Genomic DNA, 18933 nt, shown 5'->3' on the forward strand with positions numbered 1-18933 from the left:
ACTGCCAGTGACAGTGGCTTGCCTTTTTGTGGGGGAGGGGGGAAATTAACCACTGAGCCATCTCTAGCCCATTTTTATATTTTATTTAGAAACACAGTCTTGCTGAGTTATTTAGGGCCTTGCTAAGTTGCTGAGGCTAGCTTTGAACTTGCAATCCTCCTGCCTCAGCCTCCCAAGCCACTGGGATTACAGGTGTGAGCCACAGTGCTCAGCTTGCCTTGCTTTAAACAGCTGCTCAATGTCAAGCCTGTGTAACAGTTCACCTCCGACTATCACCTGTTGACAGTAATCCACAGCAATTGTAATTATCTCCTGCTTTATGAATGAAGAACAAATACTTTGTAAGTAAGTAGCACAGTCCGCGGTCAAAAGGCAGTCTACCCAACGCTGCAAGTAAGACCCATGTGACCTGAAGTCCCTGCTTACAAAGGGGAGGAGAGATGGGATCTCAGACCCCTCTGACTAAAGAGAGTCAGTTGTTATCACTCTGAAGGCCAGTGACACTGGGCTTGTCCTTGGTCCTTACAAACATGAAACAGAGCTACACCTCAGCTATCTTATGAGTCAAGGGCTTTAATTAGCCTGAGAACAAACTTTTAAAATACAACCCACTCATTCATTCATTTAAATATCGCAGTGCCTATTATGTACTTGGGATGTGGCAGGGAACAAAATAAGCAAATAAAAACTTTCCTGCTTGAACACGGTTTCATTTGACCATGGACAAACTAAGAGCAGATATGAGGAACTATTGTAATGTTCATTAGGTGTGTTAATTGTGCCGCAGTTATAAGTAAAAGTGCTTTTATCAGCTAGAAATACATATTGAAGTATTTGTGGACAAAATAGCGTATCTTAGATTTGCTTTTAGAACTCCAAATTGGAGGAGAGGTATAAATAGAGAAACACATGAAACAAGACTGAAAAATACTTAAAATTGTTGAATCTGGAAGATGGTATGTGGGAGCTCACTGTATTCTTTGCCACACTTATTTCTGTCTGGAAATTTCCTTAATTAGAGATGAATTCCTCCCTCCGAGGAACTTAGGAAGATAATAAACAGTAATTTCTGCTGTGTCAATCAGACCTGGAAAGGAGATGAGATGCAGATAGATAAATATAATCTTTGTACATGTGTGTAATTTATATCATATATAAATATAAGCTATGGTTAAATTGATAACCTATATTAGGATAAGGAATTAGTATATAAGTAACTGAATAAAATAATAACTAAAGCACACATGGTTTTTTGACAAAGATGACAATTTCAGCTTTTTTGAAAGATGATTTAAAGAAATTTTGACAAAAACACTGCCTGATATTTACCTGCCGTGTTCTAAACATTAGGACTAGGTTCTGTGGGCTTTTAAGGAAGGGCCGGCTTTAATCCTCATGATAATCCTGGGAAGTTGGTATCTTTTCCATCATCTGTAAGATGCTACTCTTGGGCTGAGCAGCTTGTCCAAGGTCATGCAGACTCTAAGTGGTGGGACCTGGGTGGAAGCCAGGCAGTCTGGCTCTGGAGTTGAAATGCCTAACTATCATCCCACAGTGCCACATTTGGTGGAAAAGCAGCATTTGGAACAGCAAAAGGTAAAAGAGGAGACCTAAGTAAAGCAGTGACTCGATGTTGCCTGGTGCCTATCACACACATGGGCACCGCGGAGTCAGAAGGGAGAGAGTGGAGGAGCAGCTTGAATGAAGTGGAGTGGAGGGCAAATCTGGGAGCTCAGCAAAGAGGAAGGCTGATGGCACCAGACAGCAGACTCCGCAGGCAAGAGACCTAGGTGGCCCTCCTAGGAACGTAAGGACAGGAATGGAGGGGAGGTTCTTTGTCACTTTGCTCCTACCTGCCATCATCACAGCCACTGCCACCACCATTGGTACCACAACCCACCCATCTACCCGTACCTTAGGCTGCTGCTCTCTGTTCTAGGACATGGCATGACAGATTCAGACACCAGAACCTCTTACTTAGAGGCAAGAGAAGGCAACTGCTGACGCTGATTTGGTCAACAAATGCTTAAGATTCTCTCTCTGCACTGGGCATTGTTGTAAAGCACTGGGGATACCACCCCAACACCCCCATACACACACACACACATAGGTCTCTGCTCTTGAAAGTGACAAGACAGACCATAACTGAACACATCCTAACTTAGGCGTTGATAAGTGCTACCCACAAAAATGATGTAGGGTACAAAGGACGTTGGCTTGCAAGGTATAGGAGCTCCTGTTGGATAAAGCAGGGGCAGGCAGACTTCCCATAAGGGGAAAGAGAAAAAGGGAACTCAGAGAAGAGAAGCTGCAAGGCTCTGATGCCTGAGTAAGCGTGTTTGCGCAGAGGGCACGGAAGCAATGCGACGAGGCTGGATTCTGGAGCACCCGGGGAACCACAGGGAGGCAGGGAGGCGATGCACAAGGAGTACAAGAAGCTGCATAGGAGAGCAGCCACGGTGAGAACAGGGCAGCCACTGGCCTGGGGATGGTCACCAGGATGTTCCACAGACTTTGCTTCTGACTCTGAGAGAGATGGGAACCCACAGAAGATAGTGATGTAATTAATAAACCACAAGGTCACTTTCACTTGGCTTGTATGTTGAGGACAGTAGAGGGCATTACATTTCTGGGCTGGTAAAAGCAGAGGGACCAATTAAGAACAGACTCAAATAACCAAGGGGGAGAAGACTGCAGCCTGGACCAATCGAGAACAGTGAAGACGGTGAGAAGGTGGAACATTCTAGATGTCTTGGAGACAGAGCCTACAGGTTTGCCCATGGGTAGGACTGACACATGAAAGGTGGTGTGATCAGAGAAGCCCTGAAAACCTTTCAACTGGGACTTTTACCTCTGCCTTAAATTCCACTGTCAAACTTTCCTTTGGATGAAGCCAGCAGAAGAGGTCTCTGTTCACAGGCATTCAGCACTCAGATTTGGGCTCTTGATAGACTGTCCCTGCTGGCTCAGCAATTGCTCTAACAAGAGATAAGAGTCTCAAAGGATGGGAGGGGGCATGAGTAAGTGAACACGGTGGGAGGGCTATTTAAGAAGTTATTGCTAACTAAGGACCAGGCAGGAAAGGGAAGGAAAATGGCTTGCTGTGACTATTGAATTGTGGTGCTAGTAACTAAGAATTGGAAAAGGAGGGGGGAAAACAACCCCAGGAAGTTAGAGGTAGGTCTGGAAATAGAGATTATGAGTCCAATTCTGGGTGGGTGACTTTGAGTCAATTGTGCAAAAGCCAAATAGATAAAGTCCAGGAGAAACCTGAATAGGAGTAGGAGGCTAGACTAACCTGCATCATCATTTTTCCCTTGGCTTATTTTGAAACACAATAGGGTCTCATTTTTCCAGCCAGAAAATTTAAGTCAGAATATTCTGGGAGAAATGTCACTGTACTATTTTCTTATCAGGCAAAGTAACTAAACTAGGCTACCAGAATCCATTCCCTTTTAATATGAAGGGGACCTCCAGAGATCTATCCTAACCAACCAAATTAACAAGTCACAGAGCCATTATTGTGTCACTTAACACTCTACCATGAAGTTTAGCTAAATTCTTTTTCCTCTCCAGTAAGAATGCTAGATTTACATTTCTAGGCTGGTAACCGAGCACTAAGGATTCATCCAGAACTCAGACTAACATCAAACACAAAATTTCTGAATTCCATCTGACAGTGGAAACAGAGAACTGTACCAAAATTCAAGTCAGAAGTTCAAGGTCAATGGTATGACCAGGCTCTCTAGTGGGAATGGAAGGAGGAATTGGGCATGATCTACGTGCCTCAGGAGAGTCACAAGTCACCCAAAGGACTAAGATGCCTTCCCCACACATGAAAAGGCATGTTTGTAGACACAGGAGAGTCAATATCCTGCCTGGAAGTGCACGGGAGGTACTGGAATGGTTTGGAATGTGAGAAAGACTTCTTACCACTCCACTTTCTCTGACAGTTGCTTCTATTCAAAAAGAAACACCATCCCTGTTGAATGTTTGAGTTTACAGTAAGTGAAAGGCAGGCAATGAACATGCATAGTTATAGAGCATTTATTGCAGATGCATAAAACCTGTAAACCAGGAGAGCTATGGGCTCCCAGAGCAGAAAATCATTTGAGCCAAACCACTTTCTATAAGAAAGCTTTACGAAGTGCTAATTTGGAGCTCTGTGGGATTCCCCTGGTGGGCTTTCTTTCCATCTCCTCTCTTTCCTCCTTCCCCTTCCCCTCTTCCTGTCTTCCTCTTCTTTATTTAAATATTTAGCTAGGTACTCAAAACTTTCTATTCCTCAACTAATTCAAGGAACCTTTTTTTTTTTTTTTCCTTTTGGTGTAGGTTTCTTAAAGCTAATTTCAACTATTAGGAAGAACTTACTTTGCTCAGACTTGCTCTCTGGGACCTCACAGTCTTAGGGAAGGCAGACAAGTACATGGTCATCAATATCTCACAGTGGGCTAAGGAGGTAGCTCTGTGGTTGAGCACTTGTCTAGACTGTGTGAGGCCTTAGGTTCCATTCTTCATACAATCAAACATAAATTAATTAGTCCCATTGCAAGTGCTGGGCTAGAGGTAACGTGCTATGGACCTAAAATTCCCATGACTATTGGGGGAGGTAAGCTTACCCCTCCTGGCTTCACAGATTGCATCACCCAAGCCACACACTACTTCAGCCACTTTGCTCAGAGGGCGACAGAAGTGAAAGATGGAAACAGGTAAGCAGTCCGGTGAGGCAAGTCACAGTGGCCTCCCGGATGCCCCCTCTGAATTCCTTCTCCTCCAGCGTCACTGACAGTCAGTTCTGCATCAATCCACTATTTACCACCTCCTTTGCTCCCACCCTCCCTCTCAGTGCAAAGCTGTCTCCAGAACTTTCCAGTACGTTTCTTTGCACAACAGCCAGAGTGATGATTGGGCATTAACTCCACGGAGCTCAGTTCTTTCTAAGGTCTTCCATACTTTCTTTGTCCACTATCTAGAACACCCTTCCCTCGGGTCTTCTTTTAAACTTTCAGTAGGTTACCTCCGATTAAAATTTGGATCTGGAATGTCCCCCAAAGGCTCATGTGTTAAAGGCTCAGTCCTCAGCATGCACTACTGGAAGGCAGTAAAACTTTAAGATGTAGGGCCTAGGAGACGTCTGTAGGTCACTGGGGGCCTGCCCTCAAAAGGACCCCCATACGAGCCTCAGTTTCTTTGCCCCCTGGTTCATGGTGAGACAAATGCTCCGTCACAGGTTCCTGCCATGATGTGCTACCTTACCACAGGCCCAGAAGTAACAGGAACAACGGTCATAGACTAGAACCTCTAAAACTGTGAGCAAAATAAACCTTTTCTCTTTATAAGTTGATTATCTCAAGTATTTGTTATAGTGATGAAAAGCTGACTAACACCTTCTCCCACAGGCCTTTCTGACCACCCAAGAAAATACAGCGCTCCCATCTCCACCCACTTCCAGAACAATTTTTTTTAAAGCATTTGTTACACAGAGTTTCCCCTTCACTTCAGGTTTGGTCTGTGCTGGTCATCACTGTATCTCCAGAACTTAGAATAAAGTTCATTTGTTGAATAAATCAATTCTGATCTGAATCCCTGAGTGTAATGCGCACTGGGTCTCTACCACAGTAAAACAACCCAAAATATGCTCTCCTCCCACTGACCTTTGCCTCAGGAGACTGAAGGCCCTCCTTACAGCACCTAGATGCCTTTTCCCACTTACTCTCCTCTTGATGTACTTACTGTTCCAGCCATCTAGTAACGGAATGAAACTTAAGTGTGAAACTTAGTAAACACAATAAGATAGTCACTATTTACCAAAGGTTTATTAAGTACTAGGTGTCATCCATATGTTATGAATTTAAACCTCATAACATCTTTATTATAGTTTTATCCTCTTCTAGAAGGCAGTTTTAAGTAGCTCCCAAATGACATATACAGACAGCCTAATTCCAAATGATTTCCATATTTCAATAGACCTTAAAAAAACAAACCTTATCTTTCCCAGGCACACCATTTTTTTTAATTTTTTTTTTTTTTTTTTAGTTTTAGGTGGACACAATGTCTCTATTTTATTTTTATGTGGTGCAGAAAATCAAACCCAGTGCCTCACACATGCTAGGCAAGCACGCTACCACTTGAGCCACATCCCCAGCCCTACACCATTTTTTTAATGTTCCAGGAACAACATTTGAATCAATATTACTGTAAATAAGCAAAGAAAGCAAGAAAATGTTAGATTTGATTGTTACAAATGTAGTATGCATATTGGATCAGAAGTTTTCTCATAAATGAGTATGGTCTATAGTTTCTAAACCTTTGCCAACTGTTTTCTGATTATGTTAGTAACTAAAACCAAGCAGATTTTTAAATATTTCTAGCTATACCTTAGCTAGTATAGAATTATACTTTCTCTTTTATTTCTATAAGACATTAGAAACAAATATTGGCTAACTTCCTATTTAGAAATTTCTTCACCTATATGACTGGGTTGGTTGAACGGCCCTGCACCTCAACACATGACAGACCATAAAACAAAATAAGTCTCTTTTTGTTCCCCAGGGGCATTCTGGATTTAGAAAGTCATAGCTATTAGGGAATGCCTTGTCACTCAATTTTACAACTTCATAATATTTGCTTGCATTTCAGGTAAGTTCTAAAAAGAAACAAAAAGTAAGAGTGTATCATACCAATGATACTTTTCAGATGTCACCTGGATTGGAAGCTGTTAACGGTAATGCTTCATGGTGATGGGGTACCCCTGTGGACCTCAAGGACTCTGTGTGCTACAAAATCATTATTTTCATATTATCTTCTCTGCTGTTTTAATTTTGAAGTCAAATATCATACAGGATTGGGATAAAATGGCTTTCTACAGAGCTGAATCTAACAATTACTAAAGGGGAAAAAAGGGGGGTAGTAGCATTTGTCCTCTATAGACAGTGAAGAAAAGTGGAAAAAAGCCCAGACCACCAAGACATTCCCTCCATAACTATGTTCTAAAAAGTTTCCAAACATTTCCCAAAGCACTTTCCTCAGTATAGCCAATAGCAATCAGCCCCTGCTCACCCCCGGCACACCTCCTGCCTGTTCCCAGCTGGCTTATTATCTTCCAGCCCCACCCTCATTATTTCTTATCAAACAACTCCCTAAACACTTTCCTAGATGTTGGGAAAGGCATAACGTAATGCGAGGGAAGCCTTTTCCCTTTAAAAATGAACTTCTAAAGCCAACACCTCTTCTCACTCCCCTCCTCTGCCACCTACCCAGTAATCCTAAAGTCTTGATCCTGATTCTTACCCTTCAACACTAAGGTGCTTAGTTTCAAATTTTAAAAAGTAGGAGCCACCTGAGTATTTAAACCATAAGCTATTTCAGATCGGCAACCATATCCTCCTCTGAGGCTAGCACAACACAGATACTTAAACTAATGACAGGTTTACCCAGTTCAAGGGAACAAACACAGGATCATATATTTATGCCTCCGATTACAGTTTTCCTCTCTCGCAGCACATCAGAGAAGGGCAGATGTCAGGCTTGGAGGACTGTCTGTAATCACCCAGCCGGGGAGCTGAGCCCTGATGGCCACAGTCGGCCCCTTCCCTCTTCCTGGTGGCCTCACCTCTTCACCATTCCCCCTCCAGTGCAACCAGCTTTCTTATCCCAGGTCAGAGACAGCCTTAAATCATGGTGACTATGGCTGGACATGGTTAACCTGCATCCTTGGAATCCTACAAATGACTTCCCCTTTGCATCTACCAGAGATTCGTATTTCAGCTGGACTTGGCGTCTGATCTTCAGACCCCTTAAAACATGAGGGCCTTTAGTAACACACAGAGGCAGAGGTTGGAGGAGCTGGCTTCGGAAGGGAAGGTCTGCATTCTGCTTCCTCCTTGGCTGGGCACTCACTCACACTCCCTTTCAGACAGGGTGCAGGAAGGAGACTTTGCTCTGGCTTTAGCAGCAGAGTTGGGAGAGGGTGGGAGGAGCTGACAAGTGCCCCAAAGGGACACGTTACAGGAGGGTAGAAGAGAGGACAGACAGGATCTCCAGGGTAGAGAGCCAGAGTGTCACCAAGGGCTAGGGACTGAGTGACGTTTAAGTGAAAATTACAACAGCACGAGGGCACAATTGATTCCAGCTAGAAATAGCTCATAATTGTTGAAATTCCCATTGAGTCATCTAGAAAGCGAGGGGTTAAAGGAGAGAAAGAGGCAGAGCTGCTAAAGAGGCAAGAGGCTCCAAACTGGGTCCAGAAAAAGGTCTGGGCTAGGATTGAGAGTTTAGAGGGTGGTCAGAAAAGCAAACACTTGCAAGGGAGGTGGGTGGGGAATAATTGGAAGGGAAGTCAAGTTACAGTGTGAAAACCCTGAGACTTGCCAGAGCAGGGGAGGAGGCTGGGTGGAAATGGAACCTCTTCCATTTCATTGTCAGAAGGGACCTACTCAGAGGGATGTTTAGCCCCCCGGGATAGGGAGGAGTGAAGGAGTAGTTATGTTAAATTAAATCTAGAAACCAGAAGGAAGTAAGCCCAGAGCTGATGTCTTCTCTGCTCTAGGAAGGCATTTATGTGCATTAAGGATTCACACATCTCTGCAGACAGCTGCCAAAAGGAATTATCAGATGCAAGAGCTGCTCGACTTCACCCTACACAAGTTATGTGTTAGGTCAAGTTCATTCAAACAGGATTCACTGATACCCTCTGGTGAGACCAAAGTGAATGTTTTAAACTGTTTTTTAAAGCTTATAAGAAGTGTCTTGCAATTACTTTTACTTACTATATTAATATTTCTTTCTTTATCAGGTCCAAAACAACACCAAGCTAAGAAACAGAGGAAAGAAATTCAGTTACAATGCAAAGTATTGTAGCAGGATCTTGTATGCACAGAGTAATACTCCATGGATAATCAATGGATATTTAGTGGATATTTATGGAGCACAAATATGAATGCAGTTTATTGATGCTAAGATGCATTTTTCACAACTTATGAATTCATTTCACACTTCTTCCTCCTTAGTAGTAATTTAAAAATGATGTATTTTGTGTTGGAGTATAGCTCAGTGATAGAGTACTTGCCTGGCATGCACAGGGCCCTGGGTTATCTTAGAGCTAGTGAAACAACAGGAACTCATGGATATCATTAAGGTCTCAGTGCAAATGTTGCCCTCTCCAGAGGCTTCCTGGACCACCAGTTGAAGGCAAACATCTGTCACTCTGATTCTCCCATCTCATTGGTCACACCTCTATGGAGACCTTATTTCTTGTATTGTTCAAGCACTGTTCTAGGCATTATAGGTTCTCAAAAAATAGCTCTGGAATGAATAAAAGTTATCATTCATTGAGCAATTACAATATGTCAGGCCCTGAACTAAATGCTTAACAGAGGAAAAATAAGAATTAAGAAGTCATTCTTATTTTCTACTTTCAAGATAGGGGAACTTGCAGCAGATAGGTGGAGAATCCAGGACTGTTATACCTTTGAAAGTGAATATCTGTCAGCAGGAAATCACATTCCTCTGGACTGGCAAGCTCCTGTGCAAGTGTAAGGATGGAAGGGCCTGCATATCTGCCCAATAAAATGAGCAAGGGCTTCATGAAGGAGACAGGTATTCATGCTTTGTATCAAAGGATCCCAGTACAGATGAGAGACAGCACAGCCCAGTCAGCTCTGAGAGTCCTGCAGACTAGGAGGGATGCAGAGAATGCTAGGAGAAGAGCAGGTACAAGGACCTCAAGTGTCATGCTCAGGGGGTTGGTCCTCATTCCAAATGTAGTCATTAATGATAAGTTTCAATGTGACTTTTACTCCAACCCAACCAACCTTCCCCCTATTCAACCACAGGCAGAATGTTGAAAGTTGGCACAGCCATTCCTATGTGAGCTCACTGCTATGTCCAACAGAGACTTCTAACCCCAGTCCAAAGAGTCACAAGAGTGACTGAGAAAAGACAAAGGAGATCTTGATTATATGGCAGTGTGTATGGAGTCCACTTAGATGGCACCCACGAATTTTCTCATTTGGGGTCTCTGCGAAGGATATTCACCTAGAACAGTTACAACCTGGTTTTGTATGGCCAATGACAAAGGCTGGTTTTTACATTTTTAAAGGGTTGCATACAAAACTCCCCCAAATCAGAGTATATGACAAAGATCCTATGTGGCACAAAACCTAAAATACTTACAATCTGACTTTTCACAGGAAAGGGTTTGCATCCCCTGGATCTAGGACTTCTCTCCCTGGTCCTCTTCCATGTCTGCTCTGTCACTGGCCACTTAACTTGTACCCAGTGTGACCGGCACACGGACAATGAGAGCTACTTACAAATTCAAATGTTATAGCTAATTTAACAGTATGATGATTTATGGATTCAATGATTCCTCTTTTGTGGATTCTAAAGCTTGAGGTCTCATCAGACCCACACTCAAACCTTGCTTTTCTTTGACATTTTAACAAGATGTCCTTCTCACACACCAAAGGGCTCCCTAGCTTTTGGGCAAATGCAAGAATGGTTTGACCTTCCTGGAGCTGGTGATAAAAGGCTTCAGTAGACTCCACAGCACCCTGGTTATTAAGGCATACCAAAACAACTTCCTTAATTAAAGGCCCAGTGAAAACCCTGACTCTCCTCCCATCAGGTTATTACAAGTGGGCATAGTTGGAATTTTTTTTTTATTTAGTCTGACATTAACACTCTTCAAGTTGTCTTTCCTCTAGGATTATGTGGGGAGGAAGGGAAAAGGGATTATAGATATATGTATGAATCAAGGCTTTAGCTTTGCATCAAAGACTAATTCAATATCGTCATCCCTTGGTATCTGTTGGGGGGTTGATTCCAGGACTCCTGAGGATACCAAAATCTGTGGATGCTCAAGTCCCCTATAAGAAATGGCATATAACTTATGTGCATCTTCCCATATACTTTAAATAATCTCTAGATTATTTGTAACACCTAATGTGATGTAGACGCTAGGCAAATAGTTGTTATACTATATCATCTAGGAAATAATGACAAGAAAAAAGTCTCTACATGTTGAGTACAGGCACAATTTCCTTTTTCAAATATTTTCAATCCACAGTTGGTTGTGTATGGGGATGCAGAACCCACAAATACAAAGGGTTTCCTGTACTTACCAAAGGAATATGTGTAGGTTTGGAAATTTTTACTTGGCTCACATCTCATTGGAAAAAAATCTGGTAACCTTATGTATATAGATTGAAAAGATACTCAGACTCAAACATGGAAACTTCTAGATATCCAGTTGACTCCAAATCATAGGCATGAGATCACCAAGGAATACAAGCATCCAGGTGTCCTGAGGCCAGTTATACTGCAACAAACTTGGGTCTCCTGCTGCAACCATAGATTATTCATATATTTACATCTTTTTTGTTGAAACATCTGTTGCTTTTCATCAGCATGGGCAAAATAAAGCTGAATAAAATGTAGTCAGCTCTTAATCACTTGGAGCTGGCTCCTCAACCAGTGAGTTGTACTTGGCACAGATGCCCGTGGCTCTGAATGACTGGATGGATTGGGGTCAGCTTTTCATTTCATCAAGCAAGACTGATGCAGGCCTGGGATGAAATATTAATATCTGAGCTGTCTGCCACACAAGCATGAGGTTATTTAGAGAGTCTCTGTCTAGAAAGTGTTTCCATTCCTGTGAACATTTTGTATTAGAAACTATATTTTCCCTAAGTCAAAGGAGATAAGTGATTTTTTTTTTTTGTTTCTTAAAGACTGAACCATTATCTTTCATAAAAAGTATGTCTTCTTGCAACCATGACTTTGAGAGAGTGCAGTTTAGGGGAAAGAGATGTGAACCTGGGCTCAATCCCAGCTCTGCCAACTGAGAATATGTAAAACCTCTAGTACAATCTCTCCCTACTGGAATCTGGTTTATCAAAACAATCATCTTCAAAGCACACCACATATGCAAAACACTTTAATATAGGTTATTTTGTTTAATCTTCAGCACAATGCTAGAGGTAAGGGTCATTCTTTGTAAAATTTATAGAGGAAGAAATAAGGACAGGTGAGAAAATCCAGAGAGCCATCAACTTTGATTGTTACTCTCCTTAATTGTAAAATAATCCATGTCTAACAAGTTCCCTTAGAGGAGTCAAGGTGCCAGAGCTAATGAGATGCTGAGGCAAGCTTCACACACAGGTGGGCTAATCTCAGAACACTTGTTCTTAACCACCCATGCTTGCTAAATCTTTAAGATGTAAGAACCTAGCCTACATCATCCAAAGCCATCCTAGCTTTAATAGTCCAGGGATCTAATTATCCCTGCAAAGGGCTTTAAAGATGACAATAGTTTGAAAGTCCAACTACCACAATGAAAGAGGGAGAAACCCACAAGAAGCAAATTGCAGCATGAAGAATCAAGAGTACAGATTCAGGAATCGCTTTTAGTTTACTAAGGGCTCCAAAGATTTAGGGCTACTCAGCATTTCCCATATTTACATGTCAGACTGTAAACCACAAAGGCTGAATTCAATCACTAAAACAAATGATATCCTCGAGCAGCAAAACCCAACAGTACTGCTTATGTTTGCTTTCGAAAAAATTATGATGTCATTTTCTATTAATTAAAATGTGATCATTTAGCCTCTTTCAATTACTGCTCAAATCATCCATGGAAATGTTTAAACCTGGATTCAGTATCAATCTTCCATATTAAAGGCACTTAAAAGGAACTGGTGCCTATGAGGAAGATGGAGATAAGCAAGAAAATTCTATCAAGGAAAAGCAGCATCTGGGCATGGAGTTGACTGCAAGACAGTAGTTCAATTCCCACTTTGCTCTGCCCTTCAGCAAAGAGCTTTGGGGAAACTCTACACAAGAGAAATGGAAGGTGAGAAGGTCATGCAGTGGGTGCTGTTGACTCACTTGTGGATCAAGTAGGGAGGTGGGAGAACTCTGGGGAAGAAAATTTCTTCAGGTGGTCTAGTGGCTTGGACATGGGACAAAAATTCTGGTTAGGAATTGGGAGGCCATACTAAAAATGTTAAAGGGTCAAACATCAATCCATTACTTTTGTATGGAAATCTTAAATACTGCAGAACAAATAAATACTACGGGTGTGTGAGTGTGTGTGTGTGTGTGTGTGGAATGTACATGAAACTTTAGAAACTATCTGGTTTATACTCAAAGAAGAAGCCAAAGTTAGAATGGAGTTTTTTGATCCCCTGACATGATAGGCTTGGAAACATTTTACAGCACTTTAATAAAAATCCAAAATCTATAAATTTCTTAAAAGTATGCCAACTTGCAGAAACTAAGAACCAGAACAAGCTGCTTTTAACACCTGATAACTATTTTTTACAGCATTATGCGATCTATCTAGACCTGGAATTCTGGTAAATGACTGATTTAACCCAGAGTTAACATTCTGGTCATCTCCTGGTTTAAATACAAAATATAAAATCCCCAAACCAGCTCTCCCTGGGAGACTGCCCTCCTCTTCTCAGACTGATGCCTGACCAAACAGCCTTCCATGGGACCTACATTCCAGGACTTCAAAAATATGCGCAGTAATCTCGGCCACCTGAGGGCGGTACAAAGGAAGCGCTAAGTACCAGAACTTAATGAGACACCAGCTTTATAAATAAAAGTCCACCAACACATTAAAATAAATTATCTACCTCATTGTGTCCCGTGAGCGGAGTGAAACTGAACCGCTTAGCGACCTTTTTCTTCATTGGAGCGTCCTAAAGCTTCTGGCTTAAGCAAAAGAGCACAGCGGACACAAAGAAGGGGCGGGCTCGAGCTCGGGCTCGGGCATCGCGCGCAGGTCCGGCTGTCCTCCGAGGCCAGGACGGTGGGCTCTGTCACAGCCCCCCATATGTGAACGTTTATCTCCGTGACTAACGAGTCGCAGGCTCTGACTCCCCTACCCCAGCGCCTAAAAATGCTTATTTGCGGAGCGGGGGAGCCAGCCCGAGTTTCTGCAGAGGCGCGGCTCCTCCCGGCCACCGCGCCGCAGCCCCCGGCCGCCAACTCCCACTGCGGGTCACCCGCTCCAGCGGGGCCCCGGCGCCAGCACCACAGTTGAGGAGTTGGCCGAGGGTGCCTGGCCGTGGGGTTCCGTTTTCGCTCTGGGGCGGGAGGTGATTCCTGCGGGCACGCAGAAACTCCACGCACAGTAAACGTTGAGCGCGGGGGCTGCGGTGAGGCTCGCCGGCGCCCGGCCGCGCAGATCCAGGCTGCGCCAAGGCGGAGAACCGGGATTCGGGGCTCCTGGGGCGACGGCCAGCACCTAAGCCAGACCCCCGGCGCAACCCAACACCCTTTGCTCCTGCCCAGGGGCGCGCAGGAACCCGGCACCACGCCCCGCCCGCCCCCACCTGCAGATCTGGGGCGCGTCCGAGGTCCCTGGGTCCCCCGATCCATCCCTGGAGGAGTCCCAGCCGGCGCTTACCCGAGAGGGCGGCTCCCGGGCGCTGGCGGCGCTCGCAGGTCGGGCGGAGAAGAGCCGGCTGCGCTGCGCTGCACTGCGCTGCGCTGAGCTGCCCCGGCTCGGGCGGCCGAGCGCCCTGCAGCGCCGCGCGGCTCCGACTTCCTCTTCCTCGGCCGGCCCGCCCGCCCCTCCCGCGCCCGGACGCAGCTCCTCCGCCGGCCGCGAGCTGCGGGTCGTCCCGCCTCCCCTGCGCGCTGTGGGCCGGCAAGGTGGGGCGGAAGAGGGGGACAAGAAAGAGAAAGAGCGATTAAGCACTTGGCCTCGTCTCTGGAGCTGTGCCAAAGAGAGCAGTCAAATTACAGCCTCTGGGGAAAGAGAGTTTTTTTTGAAATCTCTGCTACTGTTTTCGCAGACACATCACTTTTCTCCAATTGCCGAGATCTTCAGGTTTAGCTTTCCCGGGACGTGATCATTTCGTACATGAGTTCTTTAAAATAATATGAAAATAATCACTTTAAATCAACACTCGAGTTTTATACAAAGCCTCTCTGGGGTAATAGCAATGTCAAAAAGAGGGGGAAGCTCACTGGTTTTCAGGCATCGTTACCCTCATCGCCTCAGTCGGTGTACCAAACGACCTTTGCTTAGAGAAAGTAAAAGTGAAAAAAGGGGACAAAGAATAACCTTTGAGATACCGGTGTAAAGGCACCGACTCGGCAATAAAATTATGACTTCAATCAAAGGTGAAGTCATTTCTTAACACCTCCCATTAAGTGGCCTTACCCGGTTTGCCCATGGTCTAGTGCCACTGCGCTCTGGAGTTATTTAACTTTTCTGGGTCTCATTTCCCTCACCTGTGAAATGGGATTGATGATAATAGCGCCTACCTCCTCTGAGAGTTGCTGTGTATGATTTAAATAAGACAATGTGCGTAAAAGGCTTAGGAGAATACCCAACACCTAATAAAACCTACATAAATATTACTATTGTTATTGAATTTCCCCCCCTTTTATTTGCCTTTATATAGGTATATGGTTAAAAAATTATATATATTTTGTGTGTGTGCAAGGTTTTGTACACAAAAAGTGGAGCTTATGTTCTATTTTATTTCCCAAACTGACTTTGGAGTGGGTTATGCTTAGAATATGTTTACTACGGGCAAATTTGCACTGGGACTGAAACTTGCCATCTTCAAAACATCTTTGCAGTAGGTCTTGGGATGACCTTGTGGGCTTGACAGGACATGTTCTAACTGTCTTTCATTGACAGGAAACTGAGGCTGAAGAGTCTTAATTAAGACTTTCTCCAGAATCTGGAGTTCACACAAATCATATCTCTATCTCGTTATACTGTTATTAGTTATAGACATGGGGCAGAAACACCTTACTTGGAACAGCATGTTTTGTCCAATAGCACATCAGTCTCCCTTATCCACACAGTTTTGCTTCCATAGTTTTGCTTTACCAGAGATCAACAACAATCTGAAAATATCAAATGGAAAATTCCAGAGACAAACAATTCATAATTTATAAATTGTGCGCCATTCTGAGTAGCATGATGAAAATTTCTCATTACTCTTCTTCATTCCACTTGTGATGTGAATCATCTCTTGTCTAATGCATCCACACTGTATACATTACCTCCTACTAGCTGTTTTGTCTATCAGCACATCTATTGCAATATCACAATATTTGTCTCCAGTTAGCCATAAATTTACTCAGTAATTGTCCCAAAGGGCAAGAGTATTAATGTTAGTAATTTTATTATGGTATATTGCTATAATTCTTCTATATTATTATTAGTTTTTATTGTTGTTGCCTTACTATGCCTACTTTATATATTAAACATTATCATAGGTTCGTTTGTAGAGGAAAAAAGTCAAGGTATATACAGGATTCAGTACTCTCCACAGTTTCAGGTATCCGCTGGGGGTTTTGGAATGTATCCTTTGAGGTCAAGATAGATGACTGCACCACATTTATGGTCTCTTGTCAATCCTGTGACATGCTTCAGAGAAGCTACTTGGTGAGTGTATTCATGCCTGAGGGTCAGGGTTTGGGGGCACCTTGGAGAGGAAGGAAAGAAAACTGGGGTTTCCCTCTCTTCAGGATACAGTGACTTAGAGTAAAGCCATTGGAGGGGTAGAGGGATGCCATGAAAAGACTACTCACTTGGAGTTTCCAGCGACTTAAACACTTAGGGGTCACTCCAGGGGAACTGGGCTGCGCGAAATAACCACATAAGAGACAGAAATACCTTTTTCTTTGGGGGCGCTGTGAGGGCTCCTTTGACCTTAAGGGTCCGCAGAAAGAGAGAGAGAGAGAGAGAGAGAGAGAGAGAGCGAGCGAGCATGCTGACCCCTTTTATTGAGGAGAAGCCATTCAAATGAGGCAAGGGGTCAGGTTTCAGGGGGCTGAGTCTAGCTTTATGATGTCTGCTGTCAGCAGGTTGACTGACATCTAGGAAGGCCACACCCAAGGACAGAGTAAGAGAAGGGAACACACAAAGGGGGTTTCCATGGAACATTCTATCCCAAACAGGGCAAGGGGTAATATTATAAAGGAACAGGTGAGTTTAGTTCCACCCATGGGGATGTAGGAAGGCACACCCAGGCACAAAGACACATTTGCTCGTCCCTAAAGATTGGGGCTACCATCTATGGTTACCTAGACAACCAGATAACAAGGTGACCTACAATGCCACACTAATCAGAAGGGGAGACAAATGCTGGTCACGTACTATGTCGGCCTCACTGCAGACTTCACCCCATGCCGGCAGTTTCCCTTGGGCAGAGGACAATTCTGAACCATGGAGCTGTGGTATCTATGGAGTGGTTGTATTTCCTGTCGAGCCCACTCCTCTTTCTGTCACCTTAGTTCAGTAATGAGGTGGAGATAAGAAGTGGAAAGAAGAACAAGAAGCTCTTTGATTGAATCTGTGCATAAAGCATGACTGGGCACCTAACTCACTTTGCCACTCCTGGTTCCCCATTAGGTACACTCTGCCCTTCAGATCACCAGAGTGTGGTCTGCTTGGAATCCCTTGGCCTGACTCACTGAAGGTCTAGTTAAACCATGTGTGCCCTGCATTTAGCGCAGCATTGAACACAGTAGACTTAAAAAAATTTTTTTTTTTGGTTATAGATGAACACAGTACCTTTATTTAATTTATTTGTTATTATGTGGTGCTAAGGATTAAACCTAGTGCCTTACACATGCCAGGCAAATGCTCTACCACTGAGCCACAACCCCAGCCCACAGTAGACTTTTAAAGATAGACAGGCAGATGGATGGATGAATGGATGAAGGACAGAGTACAGAGCTCTGAAAATACTATTATGTAGCATTGCATGTTGGTAACATGCTACACTCCCCTTTAAGGAGAAGAACTCAGTTCCAGAGCTTTCTAAGTAAGGTCATATCTAGTATTAGGAAAATTCTTTTGATGAGAAGTTTTCTGTGTTAAGGTCAAAAAAAGGGAAACAGAAAACATTTAAGGTATTTATAAAAGAAGGGTTTTAATGCAGTGAACTGCCTGTAAACATGAAGGAAGAACCAAGAATTCAAAAGGAGACAGTGGGTGAAGCAGCCCAGAAGTTAAATACAGCAAAATGCCACCACCACCCCTAGATGGAGGGCCAGGGGAGGGGTGTTAGAAATGAAACCGCTGGAGCTGAAGAAATAGCCGTTGCCACAGACCCTGAGTGAGAGGAGGAAAAATACAATTTTTGCCCTCCCTTCAGTGTCCAATCCTGGTACGATCATTGATGGAACTCTGCTAAGAGTCTGGGAAGAAAGCCCGCAGCCCCCTCCCCAGCCCTGCAACCCTGGGAGACTGAGCAGGAGAAGGCAAGAAGGGTCTGAGGGCAACAGGCCCAGGCCTGGCCTGTTCTTCAAACTTCTCCCTCTCAAGATAGATTGGGTCTCCCAACTAGACATCTGTAAAAGAAGCATTTTTGCTTTTTGAGATTATTAAACATCTCCTAAAGCATGATATTGTTTCCTTAGACAGAGCCAGTCAGGTAGACACCATAATGCCTAAGGTCACAGAGATTCCAGAAAGTTCAATGACTTGTCTCACAGCTCTAGGGGCAGCGTAGGACACAAGCACAGAGCTAGGCCCTCAGTTCTCAAGGCCGCTCACTAACACAGCTGTTTCTAATGAAAACCAGTATAGTGGCGTAGGCTCCTATGGCGTCTCACTCCCGGGTCTCCAGTCCATGCACACATGGGAGTCAATGTTTGCAAAGCTTACAGAGTTTGATGGCTCCATCACGCCCTGCTTTAATTTTACGACTTATGTTGATAACTTTTATGATGTTGATGGTGACTGTACTGAATTTATGATTATACAAGATCACAAAAATCATGTCTACTGGATTATAGGAGTCCCAGAGGAAAAACCCAGGTGGAGTTTAACTTTTTTTTTTCCTTTAAAAAAAAAAAAAAGAAAAAGTTTTAATTTTAAATTTGGATTTGTGAGCTTGAAAAGAACAAAATCAAAAACAAAACAAAACAAAGAACTATAGACTATCC

General features: G+C 43.6%; 1 protein-coding gene across 1 annotated transcript in view; it reads right to left on the reverse strand.

Moving 5' to 3' along the window:
• The window catches only part of Plekhg1 (pleckstrin homology and RhoGEF domain containing G1), a 210956-nt gene extending 196429 nt beyond the window's left edge, over nt 1-14527 (reverse strand). The window contains exon 1 of the mRNA XM_071612913.1: nt 14420-14527. The gene's annotated coding sequence lies outside the window, so the exon portion shown is untranslated. The remainder of the gene's footprint in view (nt 1-14419) is intronic.
• Nucleotides 14528-18933: the final 4406 nt, after the last annotated feature.

Source organism: Marmota flaviventris, chromosome 6 (genome assembly GCF_047511675.1).
Source record: "Marmota flaviventris isolate mMarFla1 chromosome 6, mMarFla1.hap1, whole genome shotgun sequence".
Classification (NCBI taxonomy): domain Eukaryota; kingdom Metazoa; phylum Chordata; class Mammalia; order Rodentia; family Sciuridae; genus Marmota; species Marmota flaviventris.